Raw genomic sequence first — 24299 nt, 5'->3', positions numbered from 1 at the left:
TCTTTTCCCTCTAACATACTTAATTTGTTTTGCAGTGTTTGGCTCATGTAGTGCTGAGAATGAATAATAAAAAACACTGGAGCAGTGTCTTCTGGAAAAACACAATTAAAATAGTTTTCTAATTTCCTAAGACCAGATCTAGTTACTAAGTCTTACTAGGTCTTACTAGGACTATAAGGATCCTTCTAATTAGTTAATGGTTAGAAGGCGTAACACTTCATTGCAGCCTGCCCCAAGTACAAATGGAAATGGACACTTTACAAATTGAGTTAATGGCACAGCACAACACAAAACACCTTAAGATTCATTTTGCAAGTAAGTGAAAATATTTAGACTATGAGACAGAAAGGAGATTTGGTAAATAATTGATTCTTGGCAAACACAGGGAAGACAGGAAATATAAGGGACAAATATTTAAGATACCTAACAAGCAAAAATGAAAATCATAAATACACCAGATTAGAAAACATAAATGTTTAGTAAATGGAAATGAGATTTTAAAAATTGAAACTCAGATTTGGAAATCTCCAAATGTTCTTCAGGGAAAATATACGTGAAATAAAGAAGTTGAACATCTAATTGAAATAGTAATTGTTGAAATTTTAGTAGTTATCTAAAAATTTGTCTTCAAAAAGGCACTAGACTAGAAATATTTATATGTAAAAATGTTAACTAAAGCACAAACAACCCCAAATCGTCAATGTATTAAAGAATAATACACCGCTATAAGTAGGACTTAAGGACAGAAATTAAAGGATGGCTTACTATTAAGAAACCTGTTTCTACATGAGATCTAGAGGGTGGAGAATAAGAGCACACATTGTCCCAAAAAGATGTCACAAAGGCATTTCAAAAAATACAAAATCTATGTTCAGTTAAAGATTTAGTTATAAAAATGGAAGGTGAATTCTCTAGTACACTGAAGAAAAAAAAAAAAGAAGGAAAAAAGAAATTCCTGTCTGAAACAAAAAGCCCATGTATTGGTGAACAAGTGAGATACTGGAAGTATTTCCGTGACAGTCAGGTCCAAGATAAGGACACCTGATAGCACCAATATTCAACGTTCTTTTATATATTCTTCCTGATTTTTATTTATAGTTTAATTGTCATTTCAATGAGACTCTAAACAAGATTTTCTGGGTAATGGGAGGAGGGATACCTGACAAAGTGATTTTAAAAGTTAATCTGGAAAAATAAGCAGGAAAATTTTGAAAATAATGATGAATGGGCTCTCATGCTATCAGATACTAAATCATCATCCTCATACCACGCCAAAAATAAATTCCAGGTGTTTTAAAAATATAGCTGTCAAAATGAAACAAAAGAACTAAAAGAAAATATGTCAATGGTTATGTTGAAATGGGAAAGAATTTTCTATGCGTAAAAGTAGTGGGAAAATCACAAAGGGAAAAGTTGGTCGGACAACATAAAAATTAAAAATTTCTAGGTGTCATAAGGGTTATATGCTTTTATATTGAGTTATAGTAGTTTAACATGAAAAAAACTAACGCTAAAATGAGAAGATGGATAAAAGACCAAACAGACTATTTGAAAGGGTAGAATTATAAATACTAGCATAAAAAAGTTGTCTTACTGAAAAGTTTTTAAGTAAAGCAATGAGATATTATTTTTAATATTTTAAATGGACAGGTTTTTATAAAAGAATGTCCATTTTTTTAATATGCAGTGAATTGACATTCTCGAAGACTGATGGAAATGTAAATCTTTACAGAAATCTTAATCTTTATAAATCTGTATAAAGATTTATAAATCTGTATAAAGATTTATAAATCTTTATAGAAAGCAATTTGTTTTTTACAACTATACAAATGTTTTTACTATTTGAAGTAATAAATTAATTTCTGTGGATTTATCCTAGATAATGTGAAATGCAAACATAATTATGCATAAGAATTTTCATTCCAGCAATAAGAGCCAAAGATTGGAAACAATTTAAAATCCCCAAAGTAGAAAACAGGTAGACAATATTACCGTAGAATTCCTATATAGTGGCCATTGTAAATTATGTTTGGGGGTATGTTTAAAGACATGGGAAGATGTTAAGTGGAAAAAGCAAGGAAGAAACTCTATAGTATGTTTTCAATTTTGTGTTAAGAAAGAAAAGTAGAGGAAGAATTTTTTTTAAAACTAATTCAGAAGGAAACAAGCTTATAGTTGCCATCAGAAATCCAGTATTTGCTGTTCTGATTTCCACTACTACTTCTTCATGTCTGCTTAGAAGCGAGAACTCAAGCACTGAGAAAGAAAACAAAGACTAATTTCAATCAGATTGCAGAAATTAGAACGTTGTGAGTTAATCCTTGAAATTTTGGTATGTGGCTATGAAATGTTGCTAAAAGTATCTGTTTTGTCGCTGTTTATGTCTTATAGAACTTAATTTTAAAACTTTCAAGTAAACATTTCTTTGGAAAAATTATAAATTTAACTTTTGATAGATACAGCTTTGGCTATTGTATTTTCAGACTGCCAGGTATCCTTAAAAGCTGTAGTTTTCTTGTTGCTGATTCAACATCTGTACTATTAGGTTGCTATTTAAAACGTTGAGTCTATTTTTTGGTTGATATGTGTTATAAAGAGAACATTAAATCTTGTTTTGAAATAGCCTGAAGAATTTTGTCTTATGCTTAAGATTAATGCAAATCTTTAAATGGGCAGTGTTAATTTTGATTTTATTTTATAAAGTGATTTTTTTATAGGTATGTAAAACTCTGCTCTCTGAAAATTCTCAAGAAAAGGACAGCTGTGCTTAGGTGAAGAGAAAGGAATGAGAAAAGAACTAAAATCTGTTAATGAGTTGTCTCTGCACAAAATTTTAGACTGTCTGCCTTAACTTTTACATCCTTTCCTGGTTATTTCCTACGTAGATTCGTTGTTCATCTTAAAAGAATCTGATCTTAGACCCAAGGATAGAAATTAAAGAGTTTATAGGCATTTCATCATAAATAGTCACTGATCCCATCCTGACACCTATGCCAGAGTTTTAGGGTGCCCTGGTTATCCTTTATGGGCTTGAAAGCTTTCCTGATTGAAGAGACAGTGGTGTGTCATGTGCCAGTAGCATTTATGTCGTTAAAACAGTGTCCCTGCATCTAATCTTCCTTCGAAATGAATGGTCACATCCTCCTAGTAGTATTGACTCCATTTAAAAGGTCTGACTTGGTTAGTATAACTAACTCATGTGTTTTATGTCTCCTTATAAAATCACTTGAAATAAAATCATATTTTAGGATTTTATCCATGTTAACTGTTGGGTTTTCTTTAGCGTAGAGCAGTGTTTCTCAACTGGATACAGTTTTGTCCCTAGGGGACATTTGGCAGTGTCTGGGGTCATTTTTTGATTGTCATGACTGGAGGTGGGGATTCTACTGGCATGTAGTGGATAGAGGCCAGGATGCTGCTAACCATCCTACAATGTACGGGACAGACACAACATAATTCTTTCGGGTCCAAAATGTCAGTAACACTGAGATTCAGAAATCCTTGTGTAAAGCAAGTGAAATGATTTGAAAGGAAATGATATTTGTTCGAATATTAACTTTGTTATCAATTAGGCCACATGGTAAACTATTTCACAATTTATAGTTGTGCTCATAGCCTGTCTAGCCACTTTTTATCTAATTGAGGCAGGTGTGTTAGAACGTCATGGTTTATATACCGGGATTTTTTTGTTGTCTTAGATTTCAATCTGTTGGTCTTTCTTGTATGAGGTTGACGTGCAGTTGGCTAGTATAGCTTCACAGGGGATTAAATAAAGACGTCCAAAATGGTTTTATAGGTATTCAAAGAAATCATTACTTAATCTTGTGGGGTTTTAAGTATTTAATACTTAAAAGTGATGTCATGATTATCAATTTTTTAAAAAATACATAACCTATGTATTTATAGATGGGATGATTAGAAAAAATAATTTGAATACAGAAGTCATGACAATTCTCTTAAGTAATTTTCTTTTAATTTGCAATTATTTTGGATTAAATGTTTCACTTTTGTTTCTCTTTTGAAAATAAAACCTTGAACTTTTAAGTTAAAGGAATTGTATACCTTTTAAATTTTTGGAAAGTCAGAGTGACTTTCTTATAATAAACTGCAGCAGGAGGAGTTCTTTAAAAAAATGTCTTTATTCTGTTAAGGGCTGAAAGGTCCAAATATAGCTTTTGTCCACATGTGTAAAAAATTCTAGCTTTTAGCTTTCCCAGAAACAGCCGAGTTTTAACATAAAAGAAATGTATTTAGTGGAATTTTGGAACAAGTTGATTCTTGTCATGGGCAGAGGCAAAACAGACTCAGAAATTGCTAGCAGTTGATGCTTTGGGGGTAAAACACTTCCAGACTTTGGGACTGCTGCCAGCTTTAGGATGCCCATGTGGGCTGGGTCCTCCATGGAGATCATGACAACCCCTTGGAGTGCTGCCATCTTATCAGTCATCTTAGGGTTTGTGACGGTTTCCATTCTCAGTTTTTAAAAAGTTAAATTTTTTCATGGGTACCATAATATAAATAACATTTTATTTTGTACCTTAGTTGAATTTTCTGGCATCAATTTCTAGCGAAGATTCATTTCTCTGTAATGACCTAACCATTCTTATTTAAAGCAATCTCTTCTCAAAACTTGCTACATAAAAATCAAATGGTTGATATCTATTCATAAATATTTTCTACAAATCATTTAATCCCAGTATAATTTTTCCTTGAAGTAGTTGTGAGAGTTTGATTTTAATTCTCACACTGTTCCCAATGCATGCGTTTCCTTTTGTAGATAACAGAAATCCAGAAAACTGTGTTTTGTCTTACTAGATACAGTCCCACCTCTGAAGTGTGTGTAGCCCTGATCTGTCTCAAGTAATGGAAAATTTATCCCAATCAAGAATCAACAGACTGTGAGTAACTAGTGAGATTTTTCAGTGTAGCAGGAAGTCCAGGTATAGAAAGGGAAAAAACATTTGTTTGTTCTTTGATCTCTGACCTAAGCAGATTTTTTAAAAAAGGAAGGGAAGGCTTAAACTCCTTTTGATTTAATGAACCGCTTTTTTCAAAAAGTGTTTGAGAAGTGGGAAGAAAGAAGGAAGCATTTAGATATCCCTCTTTTTGTTGAAATAAAGTTTGTTTTACCATTCTGGTATCCGTTGTGTAAGCACTTTCCCCTGACCTTAAATGATGTTTTCTCCCTTTTAATGGGAAACTGGAGGAAAACAGCAAAAATCCTGTTAGTAGTTACTGCCGTTGCAAAGTAGAAGAAATGTTTAAGAGAAACAATTTTAGCTCACGATATATTATGCAATGTAAAGTGTAGATGAGATAGAAATGACATCACTGTAAACTCTTTTGTTTCCTTATTTATTCCTTTGATATCTAAACTGGAGTAATGCATGGAGCATAAAGATTATGTTAAATTCATTTCATTTCTGTTATACATATGTTTTTCAGTGATTGTAATAATTATTAAAATATGTATTTTGTTAAATATGTATTTTATAATGATTAGAATAATAGCTAACAGCTTAATTAGCTAGTAGATAAAAGCTGATAGCTTACTATGTCAGGCATGACATGAGTGCTTTATATTAGTCTTCACTGATCCTCAACAACAACCTTGAGAGTTAGGTATTATAATTCCCATTTTACATTGGGGAAATTGAAACAAAGAGAGATCAAGTAGCCTATTCAGAATCACGCAGCTGGCAGTGGAGCTGGGATTCAAACCCTGGAAGTGTGATTCTGGAGACACGCACACCCACACACACCTACCCCTACACACACCCACACCCACCCTTCACAGCTATGCTGTAAGCTGTCTGTGGTCAGGCTCTGTGAATGGCTTCAGAGATAATGATGAGAGACAGAGCACATGACTAATAAGCTAATCAGGTTGTTTCAAAATTTTTTTTAGGTTTTAGAGTGGTGCAGTTTTACCTGTGGTTTATCTAAAGTCTGTGTAATAATAGGTTGTGTGGTAAAATTATTCTTTGTGTAGGATCTGAAAATTGAAAAAATAGGTTGAGTGATTTTATGCTTGACAAAAAGATGACTCTTAGAGTTATTTTAGAGATTTAATTTAAAAAAATGAAAATATGACATTGTGGAAAGTTTAGAAAATATAGGAAAAAATAGATGCACAATCCTTCCATTTTAACGCTGTTTTTATATTTGCGTATTCCTATCCGTATTTTTATATACATATATTTTTGCTTCTTTTTTTAAGAGAAAATTACCCAAGTAAAATCAGTACATTTCTATTGGAAAAAATCAATTCAGAGAAATGCAAAGAGCGAAAGTTTCTTTTCACATCTGCCTTTCTTCCCCAACCTCACTGTACTCTTAAAGGGAACCCACTAATAACAGTTTTGTTAGTGCAATTTAAATACATTATTACACAGTTTTTCTGTAATGTGGTTTTTACATGTAATCATGTATCCTGATTTTTTTCACTTATTAATTGTATTCTTTCACATTGTTACATAATCTTTGCATTTTATACATAAATGACTGAATAACATTCAGTTGCCTAGATATATCATAATTTATTTAAGCTAGTACTGGACATTTGGGTTGTTTCCAGTTTTTCATTCTTTTATCCTCTGATCATCTTGCTGTTTATAGATTTAACATGCTTTGGTTCATTTCCTTTCCTTAGGATAGATCCTAGAGCTAGATTACTGGAAGAGACTCAAGTATTTTGGGGTTTGAGAGATACTATCAAAACTGTAGACAAAAACTTGTCCTGGTTGGCAAAGCCACTAGCATGTGCCCCAGTATTTCTGTAGCTGGGAGAGACTTACGAAAGGGTTAGACGTGACAGCCACGCACAATGTACTTGCATAACTTGTTGCATGGAAAAACTCACGTTCTGTGAAATTCCTATCGTGTAATTTGAAGCCCACTTGCGTTCTTCTTATCGCCTCTACCTTTGGTTTCTCTTCTAGAAAGTACTTTAACAAGAAAAGCCACTTGCCCTGTGTATCAGTTTCATACCTGAGGCGAGTGCTGATAACTAGTCCTGAAAATGTTAATCTTAGTAAGGGGAAACTTTTTTTCCTTAGCGAATACCCTACATTATGGTACTATGTCACCTTAATCTTGAACTAAAAGACTGTCACTTCATTCAATGTTTGCTTTATAACCTTTGCCTAGATGCCAAAAATCCCATGAGTGTATTTCTGGTATTTAGCGAATTCAGGTAATTTTTTGCTTTGTGATATTTTGACTCAGAATTGAGTTGAGGAGATTACTTGCCATAGATGCTTTGTAAAATTAATTGATTGCTTTTGGTGGACCATAGCTAGCTTTTGGATTTGTTTTGTTGTTTTGGTGTGTATTGTGAATGTCTGCTGATCGCACTTTCTACCAATATGTGTAGTATATAATATTACTTTACAAGTTTTATTAGATTTCATGAAAGGGCCGTTTATTCATTATGCCTTATGGTAAAAACAAGGACAGGTAAAAAGTCAGTATAGTATTTTAGAATGTATAACTGAGATAGGAAATTATTTAGTTCAGCTTGCTTATTTTGTGCATGAGAAATCTTTGGGGGCTCCCAGTAGCGTTTAAGAATTTGTGGAAATCTGTAGTTCTTTCTCTCAAGTAAAACCAGACTCAAATTTTTGTGTATGATCAGCTTGTTTGTAGATCATGTGTGGTTTAAGAACCTCTGCTTTGGCCTGTTTTACTCTGTTCCGTTTAGTTGGGGGAGGTGTTTGTTTTCAGCCGTATAGTCATTGATTTTTCGAGACAGCAAAAGTTAAGCTTGACCATGGTCATCCACGTTTTTAGGATGCTGCCTCAGAGAAGAGGAATTAATTGAATCTAAACTAAAAATTGCTTTGTGGAGAAAAATCATGCTGGAGTCTGTATTTGCTCTTTCAGTAACACTGCACAATTTTCCAGATTTAAAAATTCACCTCTTGCAGTTTTTTTTTTAAAGTTAAGACAGAGCACCACACTTCAAACAGTAAGACTAGCTTTCATGAATATTCTTTCTGTGTATTTTTAGAACCTTTTAATTGTAGTGTGATGCAGCTGCCAGACTCTCAGCACAAAGTGTTGGAAAGCTCTGTAGTCATTAGAGGTTCGCCTCCACAGAAGTTTAATTCTCTGAGCCTGAGGACTGTTAGAAATGAAGCAATGCTTACCCAGAAGGAGTGTTCTGTTTTTCCTTATGCGTTTCAGGCTCTTCCTAAGACTTGAAATCGTAAAAGTTTTATTTAAAATTTTCTTTTGTTTTGTTTTGTAATGGTTTATGGCAAGCTTCTCTAAAGACAGTTGATTATATTTGAAAATATTTCTCATTGTTTGCCCACATGCTAAGTCATTAAAATGCCATTTTAAGTATGAGGTATTTAAATATCTGTGGATTGGTACTTATAGAAACTGACATTAGTCGCATGCTTGTATTTCTGAAGGATTAAGTTTATTAAACACCTAGTCTTTAGTATCACTTATATTGTATATTTTTAGTGGTAAAATATTACGACTGACACATGCCATTGTGAAAACGCAAATTAAACAGACAGTTTTTCTTTTTATAAAAACCAAAAGTTGTGTAAATGGAAACTTGTGAAAGCCCAGTTAGGTAACTTAATGCAAATTTTAACATTTTCACTTAATACAGTAATCCAGATTTTTACATGTAGATAAAAGATAAAAGTTTAAAGCTTTTCTAGAAGTTTTAAAAGTAATTTTCACTACCGGAGCATTCCTGCCTAGGCAGCACCGGTCAATGTCTTAATCACTTCTTGAACTTCTGGGAGTTGAGAGTTGTGGTCAGTGTGATTTGTGCCCTCAGGAGCTATTATATGCATCAGAGTCAGAAAATACAAATTGAAATTTGATGTAAATATATTCATTTCCTATGACACATAATCGTGTTATAATATTGAATGAGATAAGGTTCATGCTTATGCAATGAGGAATGTCCTTAAAGATTTTAAATGATGGGAAAGGCAAGACACCAACGTTTAGTGCCAACTGTTGTGGCAGACTGTTTACACATGTTGTCATTTAATTTTCATGATCACCCTGAGGTACGTATATGGTGATATCTCTCTGCAAGGAATGTTACAGAGCACACCCAAAGAACTTTTGTCCTTTGGTTTCAGTTAGACATCTTGGATATGACAGGACACTTATTGCATGAGGTTGCCTTTGCTCCAGACATTTTCAAATTTACTCTCAAAGCTGGTTTTCATGATTCAAAGGCAGATCAGTTTTCACTACTTTATAATCATTCCTAATTGTTTTCCAGAATCTGTTATGCAGCAAGATAACTTTAGTCTTTAGACTTGGCTCTGAATACCTTCTTAGACTTTTCCCAAAACCTATATTCACCCTCAAATGATGAAGAGTTTATTTATTTTATTCTATGGGTTATAATTCCTTACTATCATTTTATTTTGTGGCTCAAGATGTCCTAGATTTGGTCAGTGAAACCTTTTTCAAGTTGGATCCTTTGTCTTTTTTTACATATTTAAGGATGCATGGGAGAGTAAGGATTATAGGGAACCTTGTCAGATTCATCATTCTTCTTTGTGGTGAGTGAATATACAGCAGCAATTCTGTATCGCAGCAACTGCTCTAGGTCCACTGTTCTCAGGTGTCTTCTAATGCTGCACATTCTCTCCTTGTGTGTCTACAGACATGTGGTTTCTATTCATTGCATGTGACTCTTGGTTTCTGTGCAACTCTGTCGTTGTCTCTATTAGTAAGTTTGCCATTAAACCCCTAGGAACTAGAGCCTAGGATATGTCTGATTGAGTTGATTAGCTATTGTCCAATATAAGAGCACCATCATAGGCCATTAGCTTTCCTATTCTTGACCTATAGATGGCTGCTTTTAGGGAAACACTTATCGTTTGTTATGAACAATGTTGCTTTGGTTTGAGTCTTAGTATTCTGCAACCTATGTGCAGAGAACTTTGCTCCTAAGGGGCTGTGAGTATTGAAGACATCTAGAGATTCAGTGACTATCTGGTTCAGTAGTTCTTGACTGGAGGTAATTTTGCCCCTGACGGGAACATTTGGAAATTTCTGGAGACATTTTTGGATGTTATAACTGAAGCAGGGTGGGGTAGAATGTGCTACTGGCATCTAATGAGTAGAGGCCAGGGATGCTGCTTAATATCTTGCAGTGCACAGGACAGCCCTCCACAATAAAGAATTATCTGGTCCAAAGCATCAATAATGCTGAGATTGAGAAACCATGGCCTAATTTAATGGATATAAAGAGAAAAGATATGGGAGTATTGAGGGAAATGCGAGTGGTTTTGGAATGATCAGTGAAACGATATAAGTAGGTATATATGGTTGAGTATAGATTTTTGAAATTAAAAACTTAGGCAATGGCAAGATTATGCACAGCATACACTGCATTTACAAGGATGTAAACTTTATCCATTGGGCTGTGGGTTGCTCTTGAAGAATTGTAAAGGGATCAGCTTTGCCTTTGAGAAAGTTTACTCTGGAGAATGTGAAAATGAGTTTACAAAGATGATCAATCTTAAAGGATTGAATGTCCCAGGATGTGGGAAGCTGTTTCAGATAATATTATTTCAAAGTTGTAATATGTTTTACAGTTTTCTAAATGCTTGTGGGAGGTGGTTCCTAAACTCTCTTCCAGAGAGGAAGCAGACATTCCTAAAGAAATTTAAGTTGTTTCAGAGGGTAAAGATTTGGTTTTTAGCAGGAAATGAGAAAGATACAATGGGTCGGAGCAGTGGAGTCTCTTAAGTCCCTGGACAGAAAGTATCATTTGGTTGGAGATTATACAAAATCTTCATAGTGACTGGAAGTACTGTATTTTAGTGTTTAAAAAAGAGCATTAATTTTCCCTGTGCTTTTTATGTAGTCAAGCTATTCAAGATCTTTTTGGCAGGCTGGTATCAGAGTTGTTATTCGGTAGTAATGCTGGCATGTGGGTAAAGACTGCCTTTTCTTATGTGCTACTGCAGTTGTGAATGTTTTTTCCCTTCCTTTCACAACATACACCTGACATGATCAGGTGATCTGTGATGGTGAGGCAAATTAATATTTGGGAAAACCTGTTCTTGAAGTTTGAAAAGTACTGCCGTATTCTCTCCCCAGTAGCCCATTTATTTATGAGTAACTTAAAAATATAGTGACTGTGACACTAAGAAACTTGAATACAAAGGTGCTTCTTGGTAGCAAAAGAAAAGAATACGTTTCCCTAAAATTATTACAGTGGCATAGAATACAAATGGTCCAGTCTTCGTGAGTTAGTTATGATATGATCTATTAGAATACTTTAAAATTATTGATAGCTTTAAAAATCTAAATATTCATTTGCTTTGGCTAACAAGATATGTTATGAGAAGTATATTTTTTAAAGTAATTTATTGAAAAACTATCCCTTCTTTATTTTAAAAATCAATAGTGTTTCTTCCTAAAATCAAATCTTTCTCCTTTACTCACAGAAATAGAAATTGCTTTGAAGAGTTGCCTCATCTCCATTAATGATTTGGCTTTCCTGAAGTTGTATTTGCAGTTTTCATGCTGATGTATTCAGGCTAATTTGGTGACACAATTTTGTATTGTTTATATTGTGTAATGTTTCCTGGTTAATGGCTTCCTCAAACTATGTTTAGAGCAATTTAGGTTGATATAGGGAAATGAGAGAACGGGATTAAGTTCATGGACTTTTCACTGGGAATTTTTTTGCAGATATCTATAAGTATGTAGATATCTGTAACTTTTATAAATATTTAAAAATATGTGTAAAATTTCCCTGTTAAGCAAACATCCAATCTACCAGTCTGCTTAATGAATCTGGACTGCTGAAGCAAAGCTGTGGTGCTCAGGAGGACTTAATACATATTCACGCAACGCCTCTGTCTGCCAGCTCTCTCCGAATGCAGATGAGGTGAGGTCCCTGCTCTTGAGGTGCTTATACTCTATTTGGTAAGGAAATCTAAAGCACGTGACATAACTAGACAATGACAAAGGGCTAGTAGATATTGCTATTCAGCTGAAGGACAGAAGTGTGAACCAGAGGAGCTGGGAAGAGTTCATGAAGAAAAAGAACACAAGCTGGGCTACAGCTGGCAAGACTGATTTAGAGAGATTGTTCCCACCCACCCCCACCCCACCTCTACCCTGCCAACCATACACACACACAGCAGCAGCAGGGGAAAAGCAAGAATGAAAAATTAATGGCAGTACCAAGGGGGATGAGAATAATGTCAGAATATAGTAGGGAATGACTTAGAAGAAATTTGGGGAGAAGAATGAAAAGTTCAAACAGAGAGCTATGTGGAGAGAGATTGTCAACCTTTGATGAAGCAACAATGTAATAAAACTGTGCTTTTGGGATCAGTCTGCCACTAGACTGATGCTAAAATGGGAGGAGGAGGACAACATAGCCAATCAGGAGACCCTCTGAGTAATCATCTAGGCTTAGTCCAGAGCGTGGCAGAAGGGGGGTGGAGGCAGAGATGTGAAGCGGAGGATCCAGACTGAGTGCAAGATCTTTAACTTGGACCACCAGGAAGACTGAAGAGTGCGAAGAGCCACATGGGATTTGAAAAGAGCTCCTCCAGTCCCTTTTATACAATTGCCAAGCCACAGAGCTGACTACAAGTCCTACCACAGAAACTCTTTAGAGTCCTGGTTTCCTGAGGGGCCACAAAGTTTGAACAAGCAAAAATATCAAGGACCGAAAGTATAGCTTCTACACTAACTGGATCATTTTATTAAGGTGACATGGCAGTTCATGGTTGTGTTTGAGATGGAAAAAGACCTAGTATATTTTCATCTAGGAATAAATTAAATTTATTTTTAAAATACACGTTTTACTTTAACGTTGGCCAAATGAGATACAAATAATGTTTTCGTTGAATTACATGTCACAAAATGCTTGTGTGGCAGTTTAGGACAAAAAGTAGGTATTCTTTGAGGAAAAATAAACTATTGTTTTTCTCTAACTAAAATTTAAACCTAGTTTATGTAGCAGATATTCTTATTTTACTCTACTTATGTTAACCCGGAAAACATGACAAACAATTACAGTGTGACTGGAGCAAATTTTGTGGAATATATGTAAGAACCTGTGAGACTATCCTATGAGAAATAGTCGCAGTTCCCTCTTATTGTTTATCTGGCTCCCTAATCTGAGCCTGTGACCGTCCTAGATTACCAGAGGGACTGGCCCCGGAGTCACTGTTTCTTGTCAAAAGACTTTTTTTTTCGTTTTTACTTTTTATTTATTTTTTTACCTTTTTATTGAGATTATGATAGTTTACAACCTTGTGAAATTTCAGTTGTACATTATTGTTTGTCACTTGTGTTGTAGGTGCACCACTTCACCCTTTGTGCCCAGTCCTCATCCCCTTTTCCCCCGGTAACCACTAATCTGTTCTCTTTGTCTACCTGTTTAACTTCCACATGTGAGTAGAGTCATACAGAGATTGTCTTTCTCTATCTGGCTCATTTCACTTAATATAGAACCCTCAAGGTCCGTCCATGTTGTTGTGAATGGGACGATTTTATCCTGTTTATTAGACGTGGAAGTGCTATAGGAGTCCTAGGGGGACATCCCAGAACAGTGGTCACTTCTCGTTGCACCCTGACAGGTCCCTCTGTTCCTTCTCTAGGTAACACGTGCTTCCCCTCCCTCCTGGGTGGGGGCGAGCCTCCTTTTCTTGGGACTAACCCACTGAGTCTCAGTGTGGGAATCCTGTAGGCAGGATCAGCCTAATAATTTGTGGGGACCAGTGCAAAATGAAAACGCAGGACTCCCCTGTTCAAAAATTATTAAGAATTTCAAGACAGCAATCTCAGCACGTTAAAGAGTGAGGCTCTGTGTGCCTGTACAGAGGTTACCTGCTCACAGAGCCAGCCCGGTGTGTGGGGATGAGCGGTGGTATCTTTGCCCTCTCTCTAGGCCCCTTGTGAGGCATGTAAGGGCGGCCTTGCCTTCTTCCTAGATGGAAAAAGGAGCACTGGAGGCTGGCTGCTGCTTCCACCTTCTCATCACACGCCCTGCCCGTGATCCAGTGTCAAGGAGAGCAGCAGCTCCCTCTATCCCCTCTGCTCTCCGGGTGGTTTTGTTAATAGGAGCAGTGTTCCTGGAGGATTGGTTGACTTCTGACATTCAAGTGCTAGATTGTATGCTGTAAAATACAGGAGAAAATTCAAGATCTAGAGGGAAATGTGAACTGTGAATCAAGGTGTGTGGGTGGGACTGAACTTTGTGTGGGGAGCAGTGTTAGGGAAGGAGAGGGTTCATTTTAAGGAAAAGTCAGTTTGGAGAGTTTTCAGTGCCAGGGATGGTACAGTTGATTCTCACTATTCAGGGCAGTTATGTTCTATGAAGTTGCTGCAAACAATGAATTAGCAAATACTGATCTGTTTCTCCTTGAGGAAATACAGGGTTAGGTTCCTGTGAGCCTCTGCTCACAACTCTCAGCAACCAGTCAAACATAACCCTGTTTTATGTGTGTTTATGTTTAAAGGCACCTTATTTAAATATATATTGTTGATTCATTTATGTTGAACTCACCACCAACAGACTGTAACTCATGCCTGAACGAAGTGTATCTCACACTTGTATTTCTGCTGTAAGGCATGCATCACACCCTTTTTGAGCTTAGGAATACCAGACAACAAGCACTTTAGCAGCACCAAATGCTTGGGGACCATTTTATTTATTTATTTATTCATTTGTTTATTTATTTATTTATTTAGTAGACGATTAGCCCTGAGCTAACATCTGTCACCAATCCTCCTCTTTTTACTGAGGAAGATTGGCCCTGAGCTAACATCTGTGCCCATCTTCCTCTGTTTTATGTGGGCTGCCTGCCACAGCATGGCTTGACAAGCGGTGTGTAGGTCTGTGCCTGGGATCTGAACCAGCGAACCCTGGGCCTCTGAAGCAGAGTGTGCGAACTTTAACCACTACACCACCAGGCCAGCCCCCTTGGGGACCATTTTAAGCAGAGAACCAACAAAAAGCAGAAAAATACAAAAAGTGTGCCATTAAATAGACCACAGAAGTGCGAGAGCTGAAATAAGACAGCAGAGCATCAGCTTGTTCAACCCCCAGCTGGGAATGTGTTCATTGGGCAGCTCAAATGTTTCAGCACCGTGTGCATGTCGGCAAATGGCCAGAAAAGCACCATGAGGATTGATTTTGGGATTAAAAATAAATTTTAGCAAGTAGGTGAATTTGCAAATACAGAATCTATGGATAATGAAGATTGAATGTACTTTGGATTTCAGCTAGTATGTCCTAGTGAGCAAGTCTGTAATGCAAAACCATCTATCAACATGGCAAAAAGAGTTTACTGTTTTTAAAGGGATGATATAACAGAATGTAGTACATTCATATATGGTAAACCAAGGCAGTGTTTTTTAAAATTTGGGAGAGCTGATCCAGAGGAGGGAAAAAGTTATTCTGTCAGACATTTCCAAATTAAACCTGAAATGCATACACCTCTCTCTGATAAGAGAATGTGGAGAAGGTGTTGTGAGTTTGATAACCAACCATGCTAATAACAATCATTAAGTGTCAGGTAATTACAATGTGTAAAAATAAAATGTCCTACTAATAGTAAGTTACATTAGTTGCAGTTCGTGAGTCATCTCGTGTAAACAAGGGTTGTAACACAGTGAGGAGGTGAAAAGAGTCAGATAGGAAAAGAATATAAGGACTTTGCATGCCTTTAAAGGAAACTGATATGGCCCAAAATATTGTCCAGTCTGTAATTATTTCATGATTAAAGGAATTCCTTTGGAAAACAGAAGTGAGTATTTGTGACACAATGTTGAAATTTAAGAACTGAGATCACACATTTTGAAAGCATTCTCTTCTGAATGTCACTTTTGTGTTCAAAATATTTTGAGGCATTCCCATGGTAGGGACTATTGTGTGAAATAAACGGATAAGGCAGTGCTTGATATGTTGACAAGATAACTGAAAATGTCTTGATGAAAATTTCAGTCACTCCTAAGAAGCAGTTTGTGTCTTTTGTGTTTGTGCGTGTAGCAATGGCTCACATATCAATGTTTTTTTGGGCTCACTAAGTTGTCTTATCACCTCTGAAACAATTCTAAAACGCAGTGCCTAGGTGGCATCTATAATTGCTTTCTTGTTGCAAAGATTTTTAAAATATTTAAAAATTTTCATTTTTCTGCCTTCTAAAAATTCATCCTGTTTTCTGCAGCCTGGTGTGCTATTGAACTACAGTTTTGGTTTGTAGATGTTCATTCCAGCAGTTCCCTAAAGTCATGTGTTCTTTCTCCTTGCAGCCTTCCATTTCTCTAAGGAGACTGGGTTAGCAACTGTTCCCTTTTGATACTGTTTTGCTCTTTAAATGAATACATCTTTCTAAATAACTGTTTACTGACTTGCCTAAACCAGCTGATAATGTTAGACTGTTGACTATGAAGAAATACCAATTTCATTCATTTTATAATGAAATGGTTGCTTAGAATGCTTTTAAGCAATTTATTGACTAAATTTTAGATTTTTCTAAATTATTATTTTTCTAAATTATTATTTTTCTCTATTCTCTGGACGAGTGGTTCCAAAAAAATCAAAATCAATCTCTCCCACTGTAACACAGATACATGCACATACCATATGAGATATATATAAAAACAGAGTTTCAAGTTATTTCTGGGAAAAGCTTAATTCTTGAAGATTCACAGTGCATATTAGCATATAAAGCCTTTAAAAAGTCATGCAGTGAAGAAACCTGTTAGAACCTTTCCCAAATTATTCGATCATGGAATCCTTTCGTGTAGAATACCCTGCTGCTATCCCCTTAGATTAGTAGTCCATAAAGCACTACCCTGAAGACAAGCCCTTAAATGTTATCACTTATTCAGATATAGCAAGTATTATTATGTGCAAGAAGCTGAGCTAAGTGCAAGGCATACAATTCTTGTCTAAGACTTGGCACTGCTCCCAAGAGGAGAGCAGTGAAGGATGATAAAATACAATGTGATAGGTGTCTGATAGAGCAAGTACAAGGTGCTGCTGTGAAAGGATGTAAGAGGGGCACTGAACCCATACTTGGCAGGGAAAACCACCTGAAGGAAACACAAGGGTTCATTCGTTCATTTTGCAAAAATGAGTATCTAGAATGGAGGCTACAACTATGAGCATGACAAGGTTTCAGCCCTCATGAAGGTTAAATTCCATCGGGGGAAGAGTTTAGAGGAATTCCAAGTCTAGAGGAATCTCATAGATGGAGGAAGGAGTGTGGTTAAGGGACTGAAATTCCAGAGATCAATGTATAGGCGTAGTGGGGCTAAGAGTTAGAAGAACAGGAAGTTGTGATCATGGGGAATATTTTATTTAAAGGATTTGGAAGTGGGGTCCCTCTGCAGAATAATCCAGGATGTGGCAGTGGGCTACAATGGCTGAAGAACTGTGGCAGTACTGGGCACACTGGAACTGAGGAGGTTGTCCTGACCATCAATATTTGTTATGATATCACCCAAGATAATAGAACTCTTTGGGAGCAAGAGGCTGTAAGGCAGATTCTAAAGCCTTAGGGGAAAGTGGAGGAATGTCAGAACTGAAAAATACCAAATGCTGTAATTAGATGGTATGAGACTCCAAGAAATAGGGACTTTTTTTGTGTGTGAGGAAGATTGGCCCTGAGCTAACATATGTTGCCAATCTTCCTCTGTTTTATGTGGGATGCCGCCACAGCGTGGCTTGACAAGTGATGCCAGGTCCGTGACCCAGGATCCAAACTGGCAGACCCTAGGCTGCTGAAGTGGAGCACACAAACCTAATCACTACGCCACCGGGCCCTGGGAATTTCTTTTAAATAAGAGTGGAGAAGTGACTGGAGAAGTCACTGTGAACATGTAGCAGGTACTTACTTCTCACCTTACTGTGAGGAAAAGGGGTGTGGGAGAAGGAGCAGCCTCCAGGTGCCTGGAATGTGGTTTCATGGATCAACCTGGATTCGGAAGAGGCTGTGACTTTTCCATGGAGTTGGCAACTGGCAGACACCAAACTTCAGACTAAGTCTTCTGGCGCTATTTCCAGAGGACATTGTCCTAGCTTCAGAGATGTGGAGGCTACAGGATGAAAAATAATCACAAATTTATCAAGCAGCCAAATAAATACTTCTTTGATGTATGTTGTCAGTACTATATCTACTGTGTGATGTACCTAACAGACCAAGCTTCTGGATTTTCATGCAGGCAGTTTTGAATTTTGGACTTCCGATATTTGAAAAATTGCCATATTCACCAAATGATTGCTCCTGGATCTCCATCTGTGACCACATTTCCCTCCCCACCCCCACTTCACACACCCCTGCTGTATCCCATCTATTCCTTCCATCCCACCTTGGTCCTGACAGTGGCTAGAATTTTTGCAAGCCTGTACCTCATTGCTGGAGACCTTTGAGAGGTCATTGCTCCAAATATATTTTCCTTGGAGCCTTTCTGAGAGTGACTGGTGCTGGAGTGCTTTACTTTAGAGATTAAGAACGAGGGCTTTGCAATTGGACAGACGTGAATTTGATACTGAATCCACTATTTATTAATGGTGTGACCTTCATCAAAGTACTTATTAACCTCATTTTTCTCTTTCCTAAATGTGAATGAAGTAAGATTTATGCTAAAGAATTTAGCACAGGACCTAACACATGGTACTTGACTCATAAATTGTCGTGGTTCTCATTAGCATCTCCAGAGGTCCTGGGAACCATCATTGCAAAAAGCACCTGGAGGTGACTGGGGGTTGCGAGGAGAAGTATTTGGAATCTATTGTCCCAGCAGGGTTAGTCTTATTCTTGATATTATCCACTGTGAACTTGATGTGCCTTAAGTGCCAGTCTCCCATGGACTTTGACGCCCTGCCTAAAAGTGAAAGTGAGGCAAAATCTGAACTATGAATAGGCTGGCCCTTCATCTTCTGGGTCTGTCAATTAGGGGTTCTTAACCATGGCTACAAATCAGAATTGCCTGTGAGCTTTAAAACAAATAGATCCATAGACCCCCATACACCCAGGAGACTCTCATTCACAGGCTTAGGGTAGCGCTTGTACAAATGATTTTAAAAAATATATAAACAGGCATATGAACTGGTAGAGTTAGAAGGTAGGACTAAAAGTTGTTGTTTTCAAATCCCAAAGTTTTCAGGATTAGGTAAGATAATTTGTGAAATTGCCTAGTACATAACTACAATTAAAAAATTGTGGGGCCGGCCCTGTGGCTGAGTGGTTCAAGTTCGGCACGCACCACTTCAGTGGCCCAGGTTCGCGGATTCAGATCCCGGGTGTGGACCTACTCCACTGATTAGCCATGGTGTTGAGGCATCCCACGTACAAAGTAGAGGAAGATTGGCACAGATGTTAGCTCAGGGCTAATCCTCCTCAAGGAAAAAAAAGAGGAAGATTAGCAATGGATGTTAGCTCAGGGGAATCTTCCTTATCCACCCCCCCCAAAATCATATCAGTTATATTTTGTTGCATAATAAATCACCCCAAACTCAATGGCATTCAGAAATAAGCATTTATTTCTCACTCTTTAAGGGTTGGCTGCAGCAGCTCTGCTGATGGCAGCTAATTTGCAAGACAGCAGAGAATAGGATGGGACTGGCTGGGACAGCTAGCTCAGGGAGCTTTCTTCCACATGTCTCTCATCCTCTTCCCACCAGCATACTAGCCCAGACCTTCTCATGGTATATCAGGAGCACAAGGGAGCGATTCGAAATACTTGTGGATCCTGGAAGCCTAGACTCGAACATTATTTCTGCCTCATTCTATTGGCCAAAGTGAGTCACATGGCCAAGCTGTTGCGTCAAGAGGGGATGAAATATATGCAAAGGATATGGGTACAGGGAGGGATGGAGAACAGGGAACAGTAGTGCAATCTATCACAGAAGCCTGAAACATAAGCTTTTACTAGTGAAAGCTAAATGACTGCAAATGAAAATAAATGTTGATGAAGCACCTATTCTGTGTCAGGCTCAATGGTAAAATGCCAAAGGAAAGGGGTCAGGAACTGCCCATATTAAAGGATTAGTTATATATATCAGTTACTCTGGGAGTTAAATAGGCTTTGGGGCGGCCAGTATTTTGGAAACTTATCTTCATTTATAAGTTTTTCTTCCCCATAGGAAAATTCAAACAAGATTTCAAATGAGCTTTGGAAAATTACTCATAAAATGTGACCACCTGTATTTTCCATATTGCTTAAAATCCCATTCCATAACAAAATGTGTTGTAAAATGATATTATTAAACCCCGAACCACATCCTTTTCATCTACCACCTAATTATAAGGTTGCATATCCAGGGGAGCCTGTGGAAAGCACCACATACTGGATTTTAAGATAGAGGAATTAGGTACTATATCTGATGCTTTAAGGCTATGTGCATGAAATTTTTCTCTCTGCCTATTCTTATTTGTAATTATATCTACTCTTCTCAGGTTAGTTGAGATTAGATGTAATCCAGTTTCTGAAAGTAGTTTCAGGATTATCAAGTATCATGAACTAGTGATAAATAGGAGTAGTTTCTCCAAGAACATAGAGGGTAAGCTCTTGGGCTCCACAACCAAATTGCCTGGGCTTGATTTCTGGCTTTATCACCCTAGCTGTGGGATGTTGGGCAAAGTAGGTAATCTCCCTGGGCCTCAGTTCCTCCTAGTTTAAAAAGGAAAGAAGGGTCCTGTCCACAATCTAAGGTAGCTGTGGGGATTCAGTGAGGGGTGGTCTATGTAAACCTCTTAGCAGGGCACAGAGCCTGACCCGTTGTAAGTCCTCAGTAACTGTTACATTTTTTGGCTACAATAAATGAAATATAAAGTTGCTGTTTGGCCAATTAAATGCTCAGTGATAGCTAAAGCAAGTCTATTTTGTGAATTTAGGAATCTGGTGGAAAAGTTTGAAGGGTTGTATCTGCTTTTGGATTTTTCAGGTCTCAGTTATTTAAATGTGAGAATTATTTAGCAAAAAGAAATCAAATGTTTATTGTGGACCTGCCATGTATGCATAATGTGTTATACCTAGCAAAGAACTTAAGATGTGGTCTCCATCTTCAAGAAGCTAGCAAGGAGTTGGGGAAAAGCAAAATTAACACATCTGAAGTGATGCCAGTGTCAAGTGATACAGTGCAGACTGGGTGTGTAAAAGAAGTGTGTATCCCAAGTGCTGGGTGGGTGCCAGTGAAGTGATATCCTTGACTTGATAGCATGGCTTCAGATGACTGCTCAATGGTTAGCCACAGCATAGTGTGATATGTACTAACTTACACGGAGATGCAGAATTAAATTGTACTCCCACAAGGTGTGTTTGCAATTGAAATGAGAATCCCCAAAGGGAGAAAGGGAGCTTCGCAGTGGCTGTTACAGTGCTTCTGAAGACTCTGAAAGGGCCTTTTCTTTCCAGGAGATTGCAGAAAAAAGCAAAGTCAGCACAGGCTGTGGGGCTCCTAGCTGAGCTAATGCATCATGGATCATTACCAATGAAGTGGTGTTGGTGTTGCCAGGAGAGGCAGAAACTGGCTTATGCAGAGTATGGCGGCTCTACAGTGCCAAAGCTAATGCCATCTTGAGCCAGGAGTATATTCCAGTATATTTGAGCGTCATTGTTTTTGCAAACCATCTTTTTAGAAGTATAATTTCAAAGTTTATATGAAATTAATTTTGTTTGCTCATATCTCATCCACATGATATATTTTGTTTGTACATTTTGGCAAATGTTACAGGCAAATTATGCCTCCAGAATGTCACTGCTTAGTTATAGCTTAGCCTTTCATAGTCTATAAGGGTGGATGTTGGTCTGTATCTCATTATGGCATAAAAATAAAGCTTTAATGAACCATTGGATGTAATAGAATCAAGGACTCTGATCATAAGTCAAAGAGGGGAATGTAGAATGCAAGTTTCCCTTTGCACAAACTATAAACATAACAGATTTTTTTTCATAACGTGTATTAAAGTAACTCAAAAGAAATTCTGAACCTAAACAGAAAGGTGATGATTTGTTTATTTGTTACATTGCAATGCCTTATTTCTTAGAATTTAAGCTCCTACAGAAGAAATTAGCTCCTTTTTCACGTTGTTCTCTCCAGCTGAGTGGGGCTGAAGAGGAAATAAGTATGTAATAGGCCTTCTCTAGCGAGAATGGAGGCTCCTCATGCGTCTTCAGGACTCAGGGGGTCTACGACAATGCCAACAAAGGCCTCCACGTGGTTGAAGTGCTCAGTGTGATGCTGTGTGTGGCAGGCAGGAGAAAGTGGCAGAGTTGCTCACAAACACACTGCTTGGGAGAAACGGACTTTTCCACGAAAGACTTTGTAGTATCCGTGAAGTATGTACTGCCACAGGCTCAAGGGTTAAAGATAAGTCAATGTGGTGGTGATGAATTTAATGTGTTCTGTTTGTTCTTCCTATTCTTTTCCTGTTTGCTTTTCACCAGAATCCATGAAGGTACTGCTGCTTTATTTTTATTGAAAAAAAATTTTTCTTTTGTTCTAGTTAATGTATGCTTTTAGATATTAAGAAGGAGAATACTATAAAGAGTTTGAAATACTTTGTTGATAATAATGATTAGAACTAGTAAATAAAATAAGTGTACTGAATTGTAATAAGCATTATCGTATTTGTGTACCTAATGGTTTTCAAAACTTTTGCAGAATGTTTAGAGATGTTGGATGAAAAACTTCTTTATTGTTCAGATTTTTAAAGTGGCCAACTGATAAGTGTCTACCTAGCCAGAGGAAAGAATAATGACACTTCATTCTAACTCATTCTCTTTCTTTGAACATGCGAATTCAGCTGATTAGCTTTTTCATTTATGGTTTTGAAACCAAATTACAAACTGTGTGTGACTTTGGGTGTGGTTTTAGGGTGGCAGAGTTGGCATGGCATTTTCTTAGCCTGAGAGTTTTAATTCCATAATATTTCTTAATTCTTAATGCTGGGCAGTATTTCATTAAATTCCCTGAAGTTTAAGGTTATAAAAGTTCTAGGATGATTCATGCTAACCTTCCTTCCTCAGATCATGACTTGTTTTCAAAGTTGTATTTGAAAAGCTTTGTAAGTTAAGGTGAAATATTTCGAGTTTGGCACTTGACTGTTTCCCAGAATAGTCAATTTGGTCTCTGCCAGCAGTCAGTGTGATGACAGGGTTAGGTTTTATTTCTCAGGTGTTCCTGTTGGTGTTTCATTTTGTCGATCTAAATAGGGGTTAGAAGGGAGTGCTGAAACAGAAGAATAAGCCCTTAAAGTTTTGTTTCATATGAGATGGAAACCATTTAAGGACACCTGGTGCACAGGGCTTTGTTAGTTTCTTAGCATTTGGCTCTTAACATTTTATCAGCATCTTTACAAGACCAGTCTTCCAGGAATATTCATTGTCTCATTTCTTCACAGAGTTCCCACTGAAAGCATCTAAACAGGTCATGGCACAAAGGAGAATTTTAAAGATATTAAGGATTAGAGAGTGATAAACTTGAGGTGCACATCCATTTCTTGGCAGAAAGATGTGAAGAAAAATGGGACTTTAGAGCAAATGAGAACTACTTTACAAAGATTTGAAAGATGCTGTTGAAATGTTTTCTGTTTGCATGGTTTCTTAACTTTGTTTTCCAAGACAAGGAGTCCTTCCTCACGAAAGTAGCGTGATTTCATGCTCTGAAGTTTAGTTACTGTGGTGAACGATACAGCTATAATCATAACACACTAAATTGGCTCAAACCCTAGTTTGAGGTTTAATGCTTGACATGTTAAATGCTTCAGTCCTCTTTTAGGAAAATTTCTGCAGCAATGAAATCATACTATGTTAAGTTAAACTATTTTAGTATCTTTCTTTTAGACAGAGAATCATGAAATGTCTGAATTTTTTTTTCTGTTAGTAATGAAAAATGTTTATCAAGCTGTCATGAATAAAATAATTATTTAGTGTAGTTTCCATTTAATTCCCTGCATTGCCAAATATTCTCCTTGAATCTTTCTTTCATCACTCTCTTCCGACTCCCTCTTTAGATCTACAGTTTTCAGGAGCTCATCTGTCATCACTTGTGTATAATTAACACGGTGTCTTAGGTGGTATCGTTTGAATTACTCACCAGGAATAATGATTTGGTAATTTGAAATGTCATAATTGACCCCAGATCTTCCTTCTCTGAAGGATAATAGTAGATAATGGTTTCTAAGCCATTGCACCCTTTCAGTTGAATAGAATGGAGGGTTAAAAAGAAAGAAAGAAATATAATGTCTTCCTGGAATTTTTTAGTTTCTTTTGTTTCCTTTGTTTATTATTTAGCATGCTAAACTTCTACAGCATTTGCTTTC

At 37.0% G+C, this 24299-nt stretch overlaps 1 protein-coding gene across 18 annotated transcripts in view; it reads left to right on the top strand.

Moving 5' to 3' along the window:
• DCLK2 (doublecortin like kinase 2) overlaps positions 1-24299 on the top strand; it is a 144454-nt gene that overhangs the window by 21018 nt on the left and 99137 nt on the right. The gene's annotated exons all lie outside the window — the stretch shown is intronic.

The sequence above is a fragment of the Equus caballus genome, chromosome 2, assembly GCF_041296265.1.
Source record: "Equus caballus isolate H_3958 breed thoroughbred chromosome 2, TB-T2T, whole genome shotgun sequence".
In the NCBI taxonomy this organism is placed as follows: Eukaryota; Metazoa; Chordata; class Mammalia; order Perissodactyla; family Equidae; genus Equus; species Equus caballus.
Note: the sequence above shows the minus strand (reverse complement) of the source record. Positions and strands in the feature narration are given on the sequence as shown.